At 46.3% G+C, this 20245-nt stretch overlaps 1 protein-coding gene across 4 annotated transcripts in view; it reads right to left on the bottom strand.

Annotated features, from left to right (window-relative positions):
* plekha6 (pleckstrin homology domain containing, family A member 6) overlaps window positions 1-20245 on the bottom strand; it is a 171736-nt gene that overhangs the window by 116588 nt on the left and 34903 nt on the right. For all 4 annotated transcript variants that reach the window (XM_041888482.2, XM_041888481.2, XM_041888484.2 and 1 more), the window contains exon 2: window positions 15321-15433. The gene's annotated coding sequence lies outside the window, so the exon portion shown is untranslated. The remainder of the gene's footprint in view (window positions 1-15320; window positions 15434-20245) is intronic.

Below are 20245 nucleotides of genomic sequence, written 5' to 3'. Positions count from 1 at the left end.
TTCAGGGCATCATAGTCAGTAACCTGGTCAGGGCCCAGGTCCCGGACAGCATTCAGCGATTCCCCGGTTAGAAAGGGGGCTAACAGACCAACCCACTGTTGCTTGGGCCAGGCTTCCCTAGTGGCCGTGGCCTCAAATGCATGCAGGTATGCCTCAATGTCATCGGTAGCTCCCATCTTAGATATAAAGTCACTTGCCTTTATTGGGCGGGTATTTTGGACCACCCTCTGTCTCTGCAACTGCAATTCCTCTGCCTTCAGAAGGTTGGCTTTCTTTTGCTCCTCCAAGAGAGCCACGTTTGCTTGCATCTGGGCTTGCTGGCCAGCAACAAGGGCTTTCAATATGTCCTCCATTTCAGTCGGCGGGGAGCCTACGGCCAACTTGGAAAACTGGGTGATCAAACCTTCGGTATCCTCCTCTGACATGCACTATTAACGCTTGAGCGTGCCTGTATTCTCCACCATCTGTGACGTCACGAGAGGCTACACAGCTTTCAGCGGGATTGCTCAAGTAGTGCAAGGAGACAAGGTTCAAACAAAACAAGGATTTTATTATAGGTCTTGGGAAATTAACTGAAAATATAACAAAATTCTGTTCTCTTGTGGCTCTTTAAGGGTTAACAGTTCAGGGATGTCTCTTCCACATCCAAAATCATAATTCTCACTCGCTCAGATAACTTTTCCCCAGCCTTACTGTAGTCCACGTTGCAGCTAGTGGCCAACCCAGCAAAAAAGTCCTTCCAAATGTCTCTCACGTATTTCCACAGGTGCATATATCCAAAGGTGAGTATTTCCCAAAGGTAAGTATCTCCAAATCCTTATATTCCTCATGGAAGTGGACGTGCAGCACTCTTGTCCTCCAGAGAGCCCAGGTTGGAGACTGTGTCTCTTCACCCCCCACAGCCACTCCCTCAGTGTGTTTAATATACAACGAGCTGTTTGTATGTGGCTACTATGAAAGTGCTGTGTTTGCGTGTGATCAGGGGTGTATTCATTGCGCCAATTCTGTTGAATTTTTTTTTTAAACGGAAGTAAACGGAACGAAACTGGGATAAACATAACTGAATTTGTCCGATAGAAATGCTTGTTTGCAACTGTTGGACTAATGATTGCGCTCTAGATCAGCTAGATGCAGGCAAGAGTGTGCAAGGCGGTATTGAATGTGTCACAGTCTGTCAACTTGATTACTCGACCTGTGCAACTATGTTGTAAACTTTCATTAATAGGCTACGTTGTAGCATCCTCATGATGGGTACAGGGAAAATTATAGTATCATGTAGTAGCGTAAACCTATCGATGTTACATTGAGGTGGGTGAATGGAATATGAATGACAGTCATCCAATATGCTGTAGTAGAAGAAGAAAAAAGATCACCCTCCCTCATCTTAAACGGCACCAACCGCCACTGGTGTGAGTGTGTCTGTGCAGGGGTGTGTGTCCATGTGTGCATAGGTTCACAGAAGGTTCAGTCAGGCAGGAGTCCTTCCTTTGACCTTTGAACCCAGCCACAAAACAAGAGGTCAGGGAGAATAACTATCTTATCACCCTCAGTAACATCATTAGTCAGTCTCACAAGGGGTGGTCACAATGGATCTCCAGGAAAGACCAATGGATCAATGATTCTTGGTACTGAAGCCCATTGGTACTCAGTAAATGCCATTGATTGGGCACTAGCCATTGATTGGTCACTTTACTACTGTAAGATCTCCATACAGATTACCTAGTCCAGCCGTACTCAAAAGGCAGACCGGGGTCTGGATCCGGAACCAGAAGCGTGTCCCGACTAAAAGCAAATTGTCTCCGGCAACAAGCGTGGTGTGTACAGTTTGAACAGTTGTGTTGCGAGGTGGGGGTTTGTTAGTATGCCGACAAATCACAATATCCATCTGAACATTTGCCACCTAAGGCATTTGTGTGACCAGACCTTCTCAAATACTGAGTACCCCTGACCTAGTCCAACCTATGACACGGCAGCTCTGTTAAATAGAGTGAAGGTCTCAGCAGGTGAACAGGCCATGTGGTAAGGCAGGTAGAGCATCATGCTTGCAATGCCAGGGCTGTGGGTTAGATTCCCAAGGGGGACCAGTATTTAAATTGCTCTGGATAAGAGTGTCTACTAAATGAAAATAAATACATGTGAATGGCCATTCAAAATGGCACCTTATTACCTATGGGCGGCGGTCAAAAGTAGTGCCCTATATAGGGTTATATTTGGGACACAGACTATCTACCATGATATATGCTGATAGGAAGGCCAGAGCAGTTATATAAAAGGAAACCTTGAACAGAACAGCTAGACAGGAGGCAAGTTCACAATCACCTGGTCAACTATTAACATACTGTACCACTCACTACTGCTGACCTGGTTTAGGAGTGAGAGCATGTTCTCTGCCCTAGGTGAGCTACACAAACAGACAAGCACGTCCCATTACTACAATCATAGATGCATACCCACACACCTCTCTCTCATTGAGTCCACGCGGTCTCCTCTTTCTTGGCTACAGTTGTATCACAAAGAGATACAGGTTGTTTTGTCTATGTGTGCATCCTTGACGTGAGTGTGTATAGGTATACATGTAAGTATCTTCATGATTGTACATGGGTCCTCAGATCCTCAAAAGGTTCTACAGCTGCACCATTGAGAGCATCCTGACTGGTTGCATCACTGCCTGGTATGGCAACTGCTCGGCCTCAGACCGCAAGGCACTACAGAGGATAGTGCGTAAAGCCCAGTACATCACTGGGGCCAAGCTTCCTGCCATCCAGGACCTATATACCAAAGACTCCAGCCACCCTAGTCATAGACTGATTTCTCTGCTACCGCACGGCAAGCGGTACCAGAGCGCCAAGTCTATGTCCAAGAGGCTTCTAAAGAGCTTCTACCCCCAAGCCATAAGACACCTGAACATCTAATCAAATGGCTACCCAGACTCTTTGCATTGCCCCCCCCTCTTGAGTATCTTTCCATCCATTCCAGTCCAGTCATTACGATGCCTGTCCTCCTAAATCTACGCCCTCCAGCCTCCTCTATGACGGTGCCACGTTGAAAGTCACTGAGCTCTTCAGTAAGGCCATTCTACTGCTAATGTCTGTCTATGGAGATTGCATGGCGGTGTGCTCGATTTTATACACTTGTCAGCAACGGGTGTGGCTGAAATAGCCGAATCCACTAATTTGAAGGGGTGTCCACATACTTTGTTATATATAGTGTAAGAGCAGAATGAAGACAGACCTACCTCACTGCTGACTCCTCCATGATCCCCCCCTTCTCCCTCTCATTTCTCTCTTGAACTCTCCGTCTAATGCACCTTTCTCGCAGTCTGGAAATGCAGTCTGCTCTGCCCTCTCTCTTTCCACTATTTTCTCTTCTCCCCCTCTCCTCTCTTTCTCTTCTTTCCCTCTCACTTACTCTACCCTCACACTCCACTCGCTTACTCCCCTCTCGCCATCTAACTCTCAATGTCGTCCCACTTTCTCTCTCTCTCCCTCCCTCCCTCCCTCCCTCCCTCCCTCCCTCCCTCCTCCCTCCCTCCCTCCCTCCCTCCCTCTCTCTCTCCCTCTCTCTCTCTCTCTGTCTCTCTCTCTCTCTCTGTCTCTCTGTGCAGACAGTTGACTCAGAGCCAAGGTCCAGGGGCCAGTATGAGTGGAATTTAAACAGGGGAGAGAGCAGAAACAGTTGTTCCTTTGCGGCTAATATCTTTTTCTTTCTCCCTGAGCTGAACTCGTGGATTACATTCCCAGAGGAGCAGACAGCTGGATTGAAGCACGACGTTCATTCCCCTCTTTCTCTCCATCCGCTCCCTCCTTCACGTGCTCCCACACTCCCCCAGCTATCCTCTGCCTGTCTTCTCCTTTCCAATCATTAACTCTTGTCAGAGGCAGACAGTGGCCAGCTTAACCCCTTCAGTCCCCCCCCCCCCTCCCGCCATCTCACTCTATCTGTTGCGCCAACACTCAACCCAACCCCAAGGCCACCCCTAATCATGTAATCTTCACAGCTGAGGCAAGGTACACACACACAGACACTGACACAGACACACACACGCATGCCTGCATAGAATCCATGTGAGACTGTGCTGATGAGCTACTGCATGTTACATAACGGCAAAAAGCTAAACTCTGAAGAACTCTGAAGAATCTGTTGAATCTCAAAAGCTTGGTCAAAAGCTAAAGGTAGAAGTGATCAAATCATATGGCCAACACATTGGGGTTTGTGTATTCCACAGGTCCTTGGAAGGTCCCAGACAGGCAGACAGACAGACCGACAGACAGACACACCCTTAATGCGTTACAGATGCCCCTCTCTACTGTTTCACACTTCTCATCTATCTTTCTATTCCTGTTCCACCTCCTCCCTTCTTTCCATCTAACGTTCCACTCCTTCTGTTCCAGCTCTGTCTTCCTTTTCATCTCTCTCTCCTCTCCTCAGTGATTCCAGTCAGTCTCATCCCTCCATCCCTCCTTCCCTTCATCTTTACATTAGGGAGGCCTTGGAGAGTCAACAGCTTACCCACACCTGTCTCAGCAAGGCTTCTGAGTCTGATGCTACATGGCGTTCAAACTATAATGCTTGGTATAACATAACTGGTTAGAAGGTACTGCACTAGACTCGAGCTCTACATTGTTGTGCTCTGTAAGTGACCAGTTAAAGTTTCTTGCCACAGCTTAGTCATGGGTTCCGGTTGGTTCTGGTTGGTTCCGGTTGGTTCCGGCCCAGCAATACTAAGCTGTGGCAAGAAACATTAACGTGGTCACTCACAGCACACATCAATGTAGAGGTCCTGTCTAGTGTAGTACCTTCTGTCTCAACAGCCTGGAGATACTGTCTCCACTCGCCTTTCCCGTTATACAAACTCTTCCTCAGCCCTGTCCACATAACTCACTGTGGTCTCTCTGATAGTCCAGGGGACACTAGTATGATTGAAGTTGGCTTAGTAGGGTTCTGTTTTTTTTTTACACTGTTTTCTAGGAACTCCTCACACACAAAGACTCAGCTGTACTAGTAGAGACGGTTTCTCATTGATACTTCCCATTTTACAACCTTCACTATCTCTCCAGCAGAATGACTCACTACAGTGTATAGCCTCTGTTGTTTCTTGATTCATTCATAAACCAGATGCTGCTAAACGAGAGCAGACTATAATGTTATAACTCCTCACACACAAAGACTCAGCTGTACTAGTAGAGACGGTTTCTCATTGATACTTCCCATTTTACAACCTTCACTATCTCTCCAGCAGAATGACTCACTACAGTGTATAGCCTCTGTTGTTTCTTGATTCATTCATAAACCAGATGCTGCTAAATGAGAGCAGACTATAATGTTATTTTCGACGCGAGGTAGGGGAGGAGAGGCATGGTAGAAAGCCAAAACAACACAAGGTTTACTATGTGTGTCTATAATTCTACCATGTATGAGCAAAAGCTGTGGTAAGCACTGTATTCAATTGTGTAGGATAGGATCTTTGCTAATTGGTTGCAAATATAATTGTGCATGTCTTTGGTAGTTTTCCCTTCTTTTATCAACATCCCTTAAGACACACTCTTAAATCGTCATCAACAGTTAGATCCATATCAACAGTCCATCAGCAGATCATTAACACAACATGAATTTCTCACCCAGGCTGCAAGTTAACTAATCCATGTGTTGTTTTGTTTGCTGGGAATGTTAGCTACTATTTAGCTCTGGTCCAGGTCGTTAGTGCACATTACCTGGACCAGAGCTAGCTAACATTATATCAAGCAAGCCACTTTTATTCCACATTCAATATTAGATAGGCCTCCTAGCATTTGCTTGGTCAACTATACTGTACAGTAATGCACTAGTCCAAAAGTGACTGTATATCACAATGAAACCCAGCTTCTGTGAATCCATCTAAAATACTATGGAGCTAAGGAGCCAAAACACACTTAATCCACGAGGATCGATAGGAACGTTTAAAGAGTATTAGTCCAATCTTAACAGGGTGAATTATGAAACAGTACAGATAGACAGTCTCTATTGACCTGATAAAAAATGCCCTGACCGTTCATTGTCCCCACAGATATTGTGAGTAGGTACACAAACACACAGACATATATACAGTATGCACACACACACGCATTGACACATGCACACACACACACACACACATACACATACACACACACATCGATGTTGCAACAGTTTCTCCATCAATAGCCAGACTATACACTTGGAACACTTCACTGTTGTTCTAAACATATTACTATATTTGGATCCACAATCACACAACAGGCCTTATATATCAACCGTTACAACAAAAGATCCAAGTCTCCATACGGATGCTTGGCCTCGTAAACCTTCATCAGTCAGTGACCCAACTTCAAATCAACTTAAGTAAGAATGTTTCGCAAGCTGTTTTGATACACACGCACACATACACACACAAACACACACACGCACACATACACACACACAAACACACACACCTAAACCCTTATTTATGACAGTCAGCAGCCCACACCACAGCCTGAGGTCTCTCTCTCTCTCTCTCTCTCTCTCTCTCTCTCTCTATTCTTCCTCCCTCTCTCCATCCCTCTCCTTTGGGATTCAATGGCACCCAGAGAGCCACAAATCTCCTCCTTTTCTCTTTCTTACCTTTTCCCGTCCTCTCCCCCCTTCTGCCCGTCTCCCTGGACAATTATAACATTCCAGGGCCCCATCCTTTGTTTTCTCTGCCGACCATTAGGTGCTAATTTAGTGCTAATCTGTAGAGCAACATAACCGCAAGGCAAGAGTGTCACTGTGTGGGTTTCAGACAGTCACGGGGCTTACGTAATAACACACACACACACACAAAACGCGCACACACTCACCAACACACACACACGAACGTACAAATGCACACATGCACATGCACACAAAGACACACACACACACACACACACACACACCGGCTGCGTTCTCTCATTAAGCTTTGAGGGGGCTCAAGGCTTTTTACAGTGTAAAATTTAAGTTCTGATACTGGTGTAACATATTCACCTTGGCTTGTGTTAACTACCATACTGCAGGACATACTGAAGGCCTATATGTTTAAAGGAAGAAGAGGGAGTATGGGTAGAGGTGGAGGGAGGAGGGAGGAGAAGGAGAGGGAGGAGAATGAGAGGGAGGAAGGGTGGGGGGAGGAGAAGGAGAGGGAGGAGAAGGAGAGGGAGGAGAAGGAGAGGGAGGAGAGGGAGGAGAAGGAGCGGGAGGAGAGGGAGAAGAAGGAGAGGGAAGAGAAGGAGAGGGAGGAGAAGGAGAGGGAGGAGAAGGAGAGGGAGGAGAAGGAGAGGGAGGAGAAGGAGAGGGAAGAGAAGGAGAGGGAGGATAAGGAGAGGGAGGAGAAGGAGAGGGAGGATATGGAGAGGGAAGAGAGGGAGGAGAAGGAGAGGGAGGAGACGGGGGAGAAGGAGAGGGAGGAGAGGGAGGAGAAGGAGAGGGAAGAGAAGGAGAGGGAGGAGAAGGAGGAGAAGGAGAGGGAGGAGAAGGAGAGGGAAGAGAAGGAGAGGGAGGAGAAGGAGAGGGAAGAGAGGGAGGAGAAGGAGAGGGAGGAGAAGGAGAGGGAAGAGAAGGAGAGGGAGGAGAGGGAGGAGAAGGAGAGGGAGGAGAGGGAGGAGAAGGAGAGGGAAGAGAAGGAGAGGGAGGATAAGGAGGAGAAGGAGAGGGAGGAGAAGGAGAGGGAAGAGAAGGAGAGGGAGGAGAGGGAGGAGGAGGAGAGGGAGGAGAAGGAGGAGAAAGAGAGGGAGGAGAAGGAGAGGGAAGAGAAGGAGAGGGAGGAGAGGGAGGAGAGGGAGGAGAAGGAGAGGGAGGAGATGGAGAGAGAAGAGAGGGAGGAGAAGGAGAGGGGGGAGAGGGAGGAGAAGGAGAGGGAGGAGAAGGAGAGGGAAGAGAAGGAGAGGGAGGAGAAGGAGGAGAAGGAGAGGGAGGAGAAGGAGAGGGAAGAGAAGGAGAGGGAGGAGAGGGAGGAGAAGGAGAGGGAGGAGAAGGAGGAGAAAGAGAGGGAGGAGAAAGAGAGGGAAGAGAAGGAGAGGGAGGAGAGGGAGGAGAGGGAGGAGAAGGAGAGGGAGGAGAAGGAGAGGGAGGAGATGGAGAGGAAGGAGAAGGAGAGGAAGGAGAAGGAGAGGGAAGAGAAGGAGAGGGAAGAGAGGGAGGAGAAGGAGAGGGAGGAAGGGGTCATAGCCTTCTGCTGAGTGTGGAACAGGTAGAGACAGGTTTGTGGAACGACAGGAATGTGTGCTCATCTCAACTTCATACAGCTGGAGACGGCGGTCCCTCTGAACACACACACACACAGACGGAAACACACACACACACAGATGCATATCACTGCTGTAAGAGAGTAGTTCCGGTAAGGTGTGCATGATGCTGTAACACAATGTGACTCCTCCTGAGTGTGTATGAGTTCTCCTCTCTCCTCTAAGAGGTCAACACTTACACCCTGTCACCACACTACTGAACATGTCACTGAGACATCATAACCCAGTCAGAAGCTGACGCTGAATTTGGATGGGGTGATTAGGTGTGTGTGTGCGTGTGTGTGTGTGTTCTATGTGTTTTTGCATGAAAAGGTTGTCATCACCCACTTATTCCCTAGCCACAGGCCATCATGTCGTAACACAAGTATTGTCTTCTCCACTCCTGTGGCTCATCCTCCCGATGTTTAACAGCTGCCCTGCCAAAATACACACACACACACAAACTACCTCATCACCCCATCCTCCTCCTCTCTCCTCTAAACTCCTCCTCTCCCCCTCCCCTCTTATTATCTGTTTCAACTCTCTATCAGCCTCCACTCCTCCTCTTCCCTGGTTCCTTCACTCCACCTTCCCTTTATCCTCTTCCTCTTTCCTCTATTCTTCTCCTCCCCTCATCGTCCTCTCCATACTTGTCTCCCTGGAGACAGACAGACTGGGACTGGCCATAACAGGTTTCTGCTGGCCTAATGTGTGACTCCCTATACAGTTATGAGCTGTGAGCTCTATCTATCTATCCATCCCTCTGTCTCTTTTCCTTTCTTTCTTCTTCTCTTTGTGGACCTGCAGGCGCTGACAATTTAGCGTTAGACTCATAATTACACTAATAGGTCCGGGATAGAGGGGGGTCCGATGACACACACAAGCACACTGTACTCTAGGCTCTAATTTGTGCAGGGTGGGGCTGGGTTCTGAGTGGTAATGGGTAATCAACAATTGGTTTAGGTCTGAGGACGTTCTCAGTGTGTGGGTCTCAGATGGCAGACAACCAGCAGTTCTCTTATATAGCCTAGCTGATGTTTTTAGTACTGTAATTGAAATGAAGTCCTCCCAGAGTCTGCAGCTCTTTGGTTTAGTTCTTTCCCACATCATAACCACTTAACCGTAGCCACTTCCACCTACCCACTCTTAACCTCCTAAAGCCTTTTTCATTTTCATATGACCCAACAAATAGCAGGGACCACCAGTGGGTCCTGAATTCAGTTTGGGAAGCCCTGTTTTAAGAGGTTCTATGTGAGAGGTGTAGGAAGGCTAGATCTGACCTAGGGTGCATCCCAAATGTATCCACTGCTAAAGCCACTTTCTACCACTCTAAATTTCAAGCTTCTGCCTCTAACCCTAGGAAACTCTTTTCCACCTTCTCCTCCCTCCTTAATCCTCCACCCCTCCCCCTCCCTCCTCCCTCTCTGCGGATGACTTTGTTAACCACTTTGAAAAAAAGATTGACGACATCCGCTGCTCATTCACTCAGCCTATTGGGTCCACTGGTCTTACTTCCACATAAATAACTATCCTACGCCTTGACCTCTTTCTCCCCTCTCTCCAGATGACATCCTGCGACAAGTGAGGTCTGGCCGCCCGACAACCTGCCCGCTTGACCCCATCCCCTCCGCCCTTCTCCAGACCATCTCTGGAGACATTCTCCCATTCCTCACTTCCCTCAACTCATCCCTGACCACTGGCTGCGCCCCCACTGACTTCAAAATGGCCCGAGTTGCTCCCGTCCTCAAGAAACCAACACTCGACTCATCTGACATAAAAAAATATATACCTGTATCCCTTCTTTCTTTTCTTTCTAAAACACTTGAGTGTGCTGTCTCTGATCAACTTTCTCGTTATCTCTCTCAGAACGATCTTCTTGACCCTAACCAGTCAGGCTTCAAGATGGTTCACTCAACTGAGACCACTCTCCTCTGTGTCACGGAGGCTCTCCGCACTGCCAAAGCTGACTCTCTCTCCTCTGTTCTCATCCTCCTAGATCTATCCGCTGCCTTCGACACAGTGACCATCAGATCCTCCTCTCCACCTTCTCAGGGCTGGGCGTCTCAGGCTTTGCACACTCTTGGATTGCATCCTACCTGGCAGGCCGCTCCTACCAGGTGACGTGGAGAGGATCTGTGTCTGCACCACGTACTCTCAATACTGGTGTCCCCCAGGGCTCGGTTCTAGGCCCTCTCCTCTTCTCTCTATACACCAAGTCACTCGGCTCCGTCATATCCTCATATTGTCTCTCCTATAATTGCTATGCGGATAACACTCAACTACTTTTCTCCTTCCCCCTTCTGACAACCAGGTGGTGACACGAATCTCTGCGTGCCTGGCAGATATCTCAACTTGACTGTCGGCCCAACACCTCAAGCTCAACCTCGACAAGACGGAACTCAAAGACCTCTCCATCACGGTTGACAACTCCACAGTGTCGCGCTACCAGAGTGCAAAGAACCTTGGCGTGACCCTGGACAACACCATGTTGTTCTCTGCAAACATCAAAGCAGTGACCTGCTCCTGCAGGTTCATGCTCTACAACATCCGTAGAGTACGACCCTACCTCACACAGGAAGTGGTGCAGGTCCTAATCCAGGCACTTGTCCTCTCCTATCTGGATTACTGCAACTCGCTGTTGGCTGGACTCCCCGCTTGTGGCATCAAACCCCTGCATCTTATCCAGAACGCTGCAGCCTGCCTGGTTTTCAACCTTCCCAAGTTCTGTCATGTCACCCCGCTCCTCCGCACACTCCACTGGCTTCCAGACGAAATGCGCATCCACCACAAGACCATGGTGCTTACCTACGGACCAGCAAGAGTAACTGCCCCTCCCTGCCTTCAGGCTATGCTCAAACCCTACACCCCAACCCGAGCACTCTGTTCTGCCATCTCAGGTCTCTTGGCCCTCCCACCCCTATGGGAGGGCAGCTCCCGCTCAGCCCAGTTCAAGCTCTTCTCTGTCCTGGCACCCCAATGGTGGAACCAGCTTCCCCCTGAAGCTAGGACAGCAGAGTCCCTGCCCATCTTCCGAAAACATCTGAAACCAAACAGTATCTTAAATAATCCTCCTCTTCACATCGAAATATATACAGTTCCTGTCAAAAGTTTGGACACACCTACTCATTCCAGGGTTTTTCTTAAATTTTACTATTTTCAACATTGTAGAATAATAGTGAAGACATCAAAACTATGAAATAACACATATGTAATCATGTAGTAACCAAAAAATAGATAGATTTTAGATTTTAGATTCTTCAAAGTAGCCACCCTTTGCCTTGATGACAGCTTTGCACACTCTTGGCATTCTCTCAACCAGCTTCACCTGGAATGCTTTTCCAACATAGCTGTGTTATTGAGGAAAAATGTACTTTCTATGCCTGTGATATGCGGTTGTCCCACCTAGCTATCTTAAGATGAATGTAAGTCGCTCTGGATAAGAGCGTCTGCTAAATGACTAAAATGTAAATGTAAAACATACCCTATTCACTACATTTGACCAGGGCCCATATGCCTATTCTCTCCAGCTCACTGCTCTCTTTGTTTGGTTAGACCACTCAACCACTATGGGCTGAACCACCAGGGCTTTGGATGAAAACATGGGCAGCATAATATGCCAAGAGTTATTTTTATGGTGATAAACCAGGCAGGTCACCCGTGATACAAGTCAGTATTCGACGGCCATCCATGTCTGAGGACGTCAGGAGATCACATGGAAACCGGCCACTAGGGGCAACAGTGAGCGCTGTTACCTTCAAGTAGGTTTTGGTTTTGTGTTGTGGACAGGGATGGTGGACGGGCGTAAGCATCTGCCTCTGATTCCAAAGGTTGCAAATTCTAATCCAGCGATAGAAAGTTGATTTTGATATTTTTGTTTTAAGCTTATCCCAAACATTAACCCTTACCTTAACCATTTGGAGTTAATGACTAACTTTACAATTTGGGAGTAAATGTCTAAACTTAACCTTAAACACTTTGAAATGTGATGTTTGCAACAACTTTGACATTTGAGAAACATGGATGAACGTCTAATTCTGACGTGAGACTGTGAGAGCTAGTTGGATAAACACAGAGCTAAGTCAAGTGGTACTATCTAAAGAAAGACAGGTTCTGTCCCCAGTGGGGGGTTGTTGCCTGTTCCCCTCCCCAAATAATCTGGAAATCTGCCTGAGCAGCAGAAGATTCTTCCAGAAAATCAAGGTATAAATTGGTCTTTCAGGAGCTGGTGCCCTCATGGCGGGCATTTCCTCACACACACACACACGAGCACAGACACACACACACACACAAACACACGCATGCACACAAACACACACATACACAGACACACAGAGAGAAGGCCTCTATTCACGGGGGTACAAGAGCAGTATTCTTCTCCTCTCTGTCATCCATCATCTACCAGGCCCTAGGTCTTTGTCTGTCTGTCCTAACCTGGACAGTGGTGCCAAACTCAGACCACCAGGCTACACTGCTGACTGGGAAACCTTTACCCAGCGCCAAGATCACCAGGGTGGGCATGGTCCTGCCAGACAGCAGCCTAATCATGGAGCTCTGCCAGTGCCAGACCTCCACCAAATCACTTCTCACTATATGACCATGCTAGAAAATATGGAAGTATGGCACTTTCTACCTTCAAATGGGAATTTAACCATCATCATCATTCCTTACTAACCATTTACATTTTACATTTGAGTCATTTAGCAGACGCTTTTATCCAGAGCGACTTACAGTTAGTGAGTGCATACATTTTTCATAACCAGCCCCTAACCCAATCATAAAGGAAAACAAAAAGCTCAGGATATTGTGTAACAGCCATTTCCACTTTCATATGTTCTAACATAGCCATAAAAAATTACCAGTTTGGACCAGTAGAACAACCACTGCAATTACAGTACACTCTAGCTATGACACTGATAACGCTCCCAACAGGCCAGTCCCAGACCAGTGATCTGTGGTTAGTCTGTGGTCCTCTGGCTCTGCGTGGTGGTTAAGGCTAATTCGACAGTGGAACTGCCAGGGGTGATCTGAGGCCTGTCATTAGTGACACCCCACTTGCTTTAATCTCTCTCTCTCTCTCTCTCTCTCTCTCTCTCTCTCTCTCTCTCTCTCTCTCTCTCTCTCTCTCTCTCTCTCTCTCTCTCACTCTCTCACACTGCTAAGGATAATGGTGGCTCATGGCTAGCTGCCCCAACCTAGTAAGCACCTTGGCATTTCCTCAGCATATATATACCTTAGCAATTAGCATGTTAAACCTAACTCCAAGATAGAGGCAGAGGAAGTCCTTGAGGCAGGGAGGGGTAGATAGAAAGAGAGAGAGAGAGATACATTAATGTTTTCTGAGAACAGCCAAACACATTCTTGCCCTTTATAAGGATGATCACTGACTGGGAGGCTGAGGGTCTTTATTGGTGCATGTGGTAATTACAAATTAGCAACCAAATGCTAATTTGAAGGGATAGCATTCGGATACGCAATTAGCCGCCTCGCTAGCATCCAAATGAAAGGGGACAGCATGTGGGTTGTGGGTTAGCCACAGACGCTAATAAAAATTAACATCATCATTGAGGAGGACTTTAGTGATGGAGTTGTTGTGCTACTGCTACAGTGCTAGCCAGATTGGAATGAACATAAGCACACACACACACACACACACACACACACACACACACACACACACACACACACACACACACACACACACACACACACACACACACACACACACACACACACACACACACAGAGACCTTCTAAACCAAAACCACATGCTGAACTCCAGGCTTGACTGTAGTAAAAAAGCTAGGGTAAAAACAGCCTAGTAAGCAACCCAGCAGCCACCTGGTAATGTGAGTGGAGAGAGCAGACCATGGCTGTTTAAAACCTGATGGTTATAGGTCCCAGAGTCACGGTAAACACTGCAGTAAACTGTGTCCCAAATGGCTTCCTATTCCCTATATAGTGCCATACTTTTGACCAGAGCCCATGGGGCTCTGGTCAAAAGTAGCGCACTATGTAGGGAATAGGGTGCCATTTGGGACACAGCCAAGAGCAGACAAATGAGAGGGAAACCTGGTACTATATTCCACACCTGCACACTGGTTGGACCCTATTCAATAGTAATTACTAACCAAGCCTCCAGCATAGGACTAAAATAATATGCACACAGTGCAATGGCAAACAATGTATGAGTGGATATTGATATGGGTGTATCTGCTTTCTGCAACCAAGGTTCTTTCTGTTTGGTTTAGTGAATGAATACAATATTATGTATACAATATGTGTTCTTGCAGGAAATCAGCAATGAGGTTCTTGAATTCTCTAGGAAACTGGTTAAAAGTATTTTATTTTAACCTAAAACGGTGTATTCTTGTATGTGCTGTGTATTGTTATGTATGTGCGTAGTATGTCCACTATGTTTGTCCTATGAAGCATAATGTATCCTCTATTTAGTCAATGGATGTTTATGTAGGGTTGTTGATCCCCTGGGAGATAGACCTGCCTCCATACATCAATAAGATGACTACCGCCTACCTCACTGTCTAGACAACTGACATCTGAAATCACACCTGCTGTTACACCCCCAACTCACATTCATATACACACACACACACACACACACACACACACACACACACACACACACACACACACACACACACACACACACACACACACACACACATCTACCCCCACTTACACTCACACACATGCAACGCACATGCATAAAAATCTGAATATATACACACACGCATTCACTCATACACATAAAGTCACACCCTAAAGGCATGGTTTCATTCATCCCTTCACATCAGCAGCACTCTGACTAGACATGGTACACAGAACACACTTCACACTTACTTCACACTTCACACACACTTCACACTACACACACACACACACACACACACAAAGAACACAGATCAGAAAGCACGACTACATCAGCCAACAGGGAAACAACGGAACATAGAATCCCAGGGAGAGAGAGAGAGCGAAAGAGAAATCAGAAACCTTCTCTTTTCTTCCTGCCCTTCTATGCGTCTGAGAGGAAAAGAGAATGAAAAGCATGTGTGCAGCTGTACATACCTTGCAGAGTTTCTTTCTTTCTTCTCTGTCTGTATCCCTCCTTCTCTTTGTGCTCTCCTCAGTGAGTCTGAAGTCTTCCTCTTAGTAATCTTCTACAGCGTGGAGAGGCTTGGCTGCAAGGGGGCGGAGGAGAGAGAGAGAGAGAGAGAGAGGGAGGGAAGGAGGAAGGGAGGAGGGAAGGAGGGAGAGAGAGTCAGTCAGTCGGCATGGAAGCGGGAGAATGGAAATCTGCAGGGCAGAGGAGAAACATGAAACCACCAGTGGTCCTGAAACAATCACCTCTCCCTCCCTTTTACCCCTCCCGCTCGCTCACTCTCTCCCCTCTCCCGCTTTCCCCCCACGTTCTACACCTCCTTTTCCCCCTTTCTCTTCCCTCCAACTCTTTATCCGATCATTTATTGTAACTCATGTTTGCCTCTCCCCTACCTTTCTCTATGCCCTTTCATCTCTCCCTCTCTTCTCTCTCTTCTTCTCTCCCTCTCTTCTCTCTCTTCTTCTCTCCCTCTCTTCTCTCTCTTCTTCTCACCCTCTCTTCTCTCTCTTTTTCTCTCCCTCTCTTCTCTCTCTTCTTCTCACCCTCTCTCCTCTCTCTTCTTCTATCCCTCTCTTCTCTCTCTTCTTCTCTCCTTCTCTTCTCTCTCTTCTCTCCTCTCATTCTCATTTCCTTTCCTTCACATTCCCGTCTCTCCTACCTGCCTCTCTTTATTCTTGTATTTTCCTTTCATCTTCATTACCTTCATTACGCCTACCGATCACCTTTCCCTCTCTCTCTCTCCCGCCCTCCTTCTCTCCATCTGGCTCTTTCCCTCTCTTTCCGTCATTTGAAAGTGAACCCCTCCTTTGGTCTGAGGGCGTGGAAAGGGAAAAGGTTCTTCTTCCCACAGTTTGGCCAATAACAATTTATAGACTTTAATAGAGTTCTGCACCCTCCCTGGAGCCTGTCAAAATATCACCACCAAGGTAGGTTCCTGCTGATTTAAAACCAAACTCCATATTTCACCACCAGAGAGTGTGTGTGTGTGTGTGTGTGCGTGCATGCGTGTGCATGTGTGTTGTAGTCAGGGTTGTTAAACTTGAGGTGTTAAGGTGAGTCAGTGTTAGTTAGAGGAGGCTGGTTCCAGACACAGGTGTGATGAGGGGGCTCAGAGAGAGAGAGAGAGAGAGAGAGAGAGAGAGAGAGAGAGAGAGAGAGAGAGAGAGAGAGAGAGAGAGAGAGAGAGAGAGAGAGAGAGAGAGAGAGAGAGAGAGAGAGAGAGAGAGAGAGAGAGAGAGAGAGAGAGAGAGAGAGAGAGAGAGAGAGAGGAGAGGAGAGGAGAGAGGAGAGGAGAGGAGAGGAGAGGAGAGGAGGGAGAGGAGAGGAGAGGAGAGGAGAGGGAGAGGAGAGGAGAGGAGAGGAGAGGAGAGGAGAGGAGAGGAGAGCCTTGAGGGGTTATCACAGAGTGAGACATGACTAACATGGTGACCTATAACTCAGATTACTCATCTCAGCTCAGATTACTCACACATCAGAATACAGTACATACTTTAACACAAAGTCACACACACAGCATAGGTGTCTTATTATGTATACAAACTCAATCAAGGTTTGTTGGTGTGCACAGAGAGAGAGAGAGAGAGAGAGAGAGAGAGAGAGAGAGAGAGAGAGAGAGAGAGATAAAGAGGATTACAAATTGCTTGAGTTGTGTTGGACTGGGCTGCTCTTCTAAAGAATGTGCTTTGTTAGCAGAACACACACAAACACACGCACGCACGCACGCACACACAAGCATGTCATAAAAAGTCATAAAAGTGAACAATGTGTCATATATAACATTCATTAAAGATGGAACAGAACATGTTCTCACGTCACAGTTGTTTTTCACTACATGAAAGCTGTACTGTTGTAGGCCTACTATTTCTGTAGTAAATCATCGTGTTCTGTGGGTTGTGTGTGTGTACTCAGAAATAGCCTGTGAATGTGTATCTACTCTCTCTAATCACTGACGGCCAAAAGCCAAACTGACAACTACACAAACTGCTACATAACACATATACTACACACAGCTATGTAGTTACACGTGTGTGGTGATGCACCACAAACTTCTGTCTGTTGCTATATAGGCTTATGTTCCTACGTTGCTGTTTTCTCTGAGAAACATGCCAAGCTGATTGACGCAACACAACTACATCACAAGCCTATACAACATCATAACCACACAGAGAGAAACAGTGTGACTGTGATCCGCCCCTTTCTCCAGCCTGCAGGCCAGTGACCCTGAGAGGCTAACAGTTCAGGGGTTAAGTGATGACAGACCCTTTAATGAAAACATACTGCAGCCGAAAAACAGGCAGCCTCATACACTCACACATACACACACACTTTACACATCCCACAGAAAATACAATTTCTGTTGAAATAATCCAGAGTCAGAGAGATCACATGTAAATGTTTGAAATATCTGAGCTGTATAAAAATGTTTGTCAGCGTAGTAGACATGAGAGTATTTCATTACTAGATGATGATGTTGTTGAGCAGCTTGGAGCTCCAGCTAGAAAACTGTCAATACACACACCCTCACAGCTGGAGGCACTGTTTAGAACACTAAGTCTCACACCATTGATTTCATACACACACGCATGTACAAATGCACATACACACAAACTGCACATGCTGCAGCCCTGAAGTTAACAAACTCAACATGTTCTTTGATCTGGTTGAACAGGTCTATTGATCCCCACTCCCTCTCTCTCTCTCTCTCTCTCTCTCTCTCTCTCTCTCTCTCTCTCTCTCTCTCTCTCTCTCTCTGCTCTCTATCTATCTATCTATCTCTTCCTTCCTTCCCCTCTCTCTCTCTCTCTCTCTCTCTCTCTCTCTCTCTCTCTCTCTCTCTCTCTCTCTCTCTATCTATCTATCTATCTCTCTTCCTTCCTTCCTTCCTTCCTTCCTTCCTTCCTTCCTTCCTTCCTTCCTTCCTTCCTTCCTTCCTTCCTTCCTTCCTTCCTTCCTTCCTTCCTTCCTTCCTTCCCTCTCTCTCTCTCTTCCTTCCCCCTCTCTCTCTTCGCTCTCTCTCCAATATCTGTCAAAGGTGTGTCATCAGAATTGCTGCCTCTCCCCTCCCCTCCCCTCCCTCCCCTCCCCTCCCCCTTCCCCCTCTCCTCTTTCTCCGCCTGTCCTACCTGACTGTGGTAGACTCTAGTGAGACTATAAAGGCTCCATTCTTTGCAAGTTTATGTTTATTGGGATGAGTCTTGTCCTGGAGGCAGCACAGAGCGATTTCCGCTAGATGGGCCAGCTGCAAAGTCAAAATTCAAAAAATTTATGAAAACAAAAATGAGCTTTTTGGTCTTAATTTAAGGTTAAGGTTAGGTTAGGCATTAGGGCTAGCAGTGTGGTTAAGGTTAGAGTTAAGAGCTGCCTCCATAACAAAATCAATTAATTTCTAACCCTACCACGCCTCCCCTAATTGGAGTAAACTAGTGAACAACAACGCTTAGGCCTCTACTTCCAGTTTATACATACTACATACATTTTATGGACACACTCTATTTTTCAATAGCTCTATTTTGTTTAAAAATATATGGCAAATGTAATGTCCTTCCTCTACCCTCAAGCTCTCCCATCTATTTCTGATTTCCATCAGGTTTGATTTCTATTTGCCATATCTTTCAAAGTGTGCTCTTTCACAACAGTTCTCAACCTATAACCTATATATATGTTTTACATTAGTTATCTTGTTGTTATTAGTCCCAACCTTCAGCTCCATTCAACCCCTCCCATCTATCTCTTAACACCATCCCCTGTATATATAGCCTCCCTACTGTCACTTTATTTTACTTCTGCTCTTTTTTTCTCAACACTTTTGTTGTTGTTGTTTTATTCTTACTTTTTTTGTTTAAAATAAATGCACTGTTGGTTAAGGGCTGTAAGTAAGCATTTCACTGTAATGTCTGCACCTGTTGTATTCGGCGCATGTGACCAATAACATTTGATTTGATTTGATTTGATTGGATTGGATTTCTATTTACATTTTAGTCATTTAGCAGTCGCTCTTATACAGAAATAAACATTTTTGCTAAAAGTATTATTATATTATTGGTCGATTGACTGACTTTTCAGATCACCCAGTAGTGCTATCTGCAGGGTTAGCTCCAGGTAAATATTGCAATTCTTCAGCCATTCCTGGACCTGTGTCCAAAAACAAGCTACATATGGACAGCACCAAAACAAATGATCTAATGATTCTGTCTCTTCGCAGCAAAATCTGCAGAGCTGGGAAGGTTGTATCCCCCATATAAATAACATTACATTGGTTGCAAGAATTTTGTATAATAATTTAAATTGAAAAATTATATGTTATGAATCCGGGGTCATTTTGCGTATCAGTTCATAAACCATGTTTCATGGAATCGGTACGTCAAAAATCTCTTCCCAACTATTTTGCAACTGCCCATTCTTCTCTCTTCAGGCTGTGGTAAGACCATGATCACTGCCACCGGGCGTGTCTCAATATTTTATGGTTGCTTACTCCCACTGTGTGTTCTCCTGGTCTGATAAAACTGAACAGGTCAAAGCTGGAATCCTTAACGGTGAAACTGCCGTGTACGTTTGCGATATTACAACTACAAAAAAGTTACGGCAAACAACAAACACTGTTTTTTTTCCCTCCAACAACATTGCACGCGCGACAGAACAGCAGAATATGTGCTGCAATTTTTTTTACCACGTTGCACTACGCTCCTCACCTCTGCTTCTTCAATAAAGCAAAAACAATAACAATGGCCGTCGTAACAGTGGCGCTGTTTCCCCTACTGTGGATTGCATCTTGAAATAACAAATCTCAAAATAGGCCCCCTGCCTTTACCTATTCAAACATTTCAGATCAGCTTGTTTGGTGTGTGTGTGTGTGTGTGTATGCGTGTGTGTGTGTGCGAATGTGCGTACGTGC

The sequence above is a fragment of the Coregonus clupeaformis genome, chromosome 10 (genome assembly GCF_020615455.1).
Source record: "Coregonus clupeaformis isolate EN_2021a chromosome 10, ASM2061545v1, whole genome shotgun sequence".
NCBI lineage: Eukaryota > Metazoa > Chordata > Actinopteri > Salmoniformes > Salmonidae > Coregonus > Coregonus clupeaformis.
Note: the sequence above shows the minus strand (reverse complement) of the source record. Positions and strands in the feature narration are given on the sequence as shown.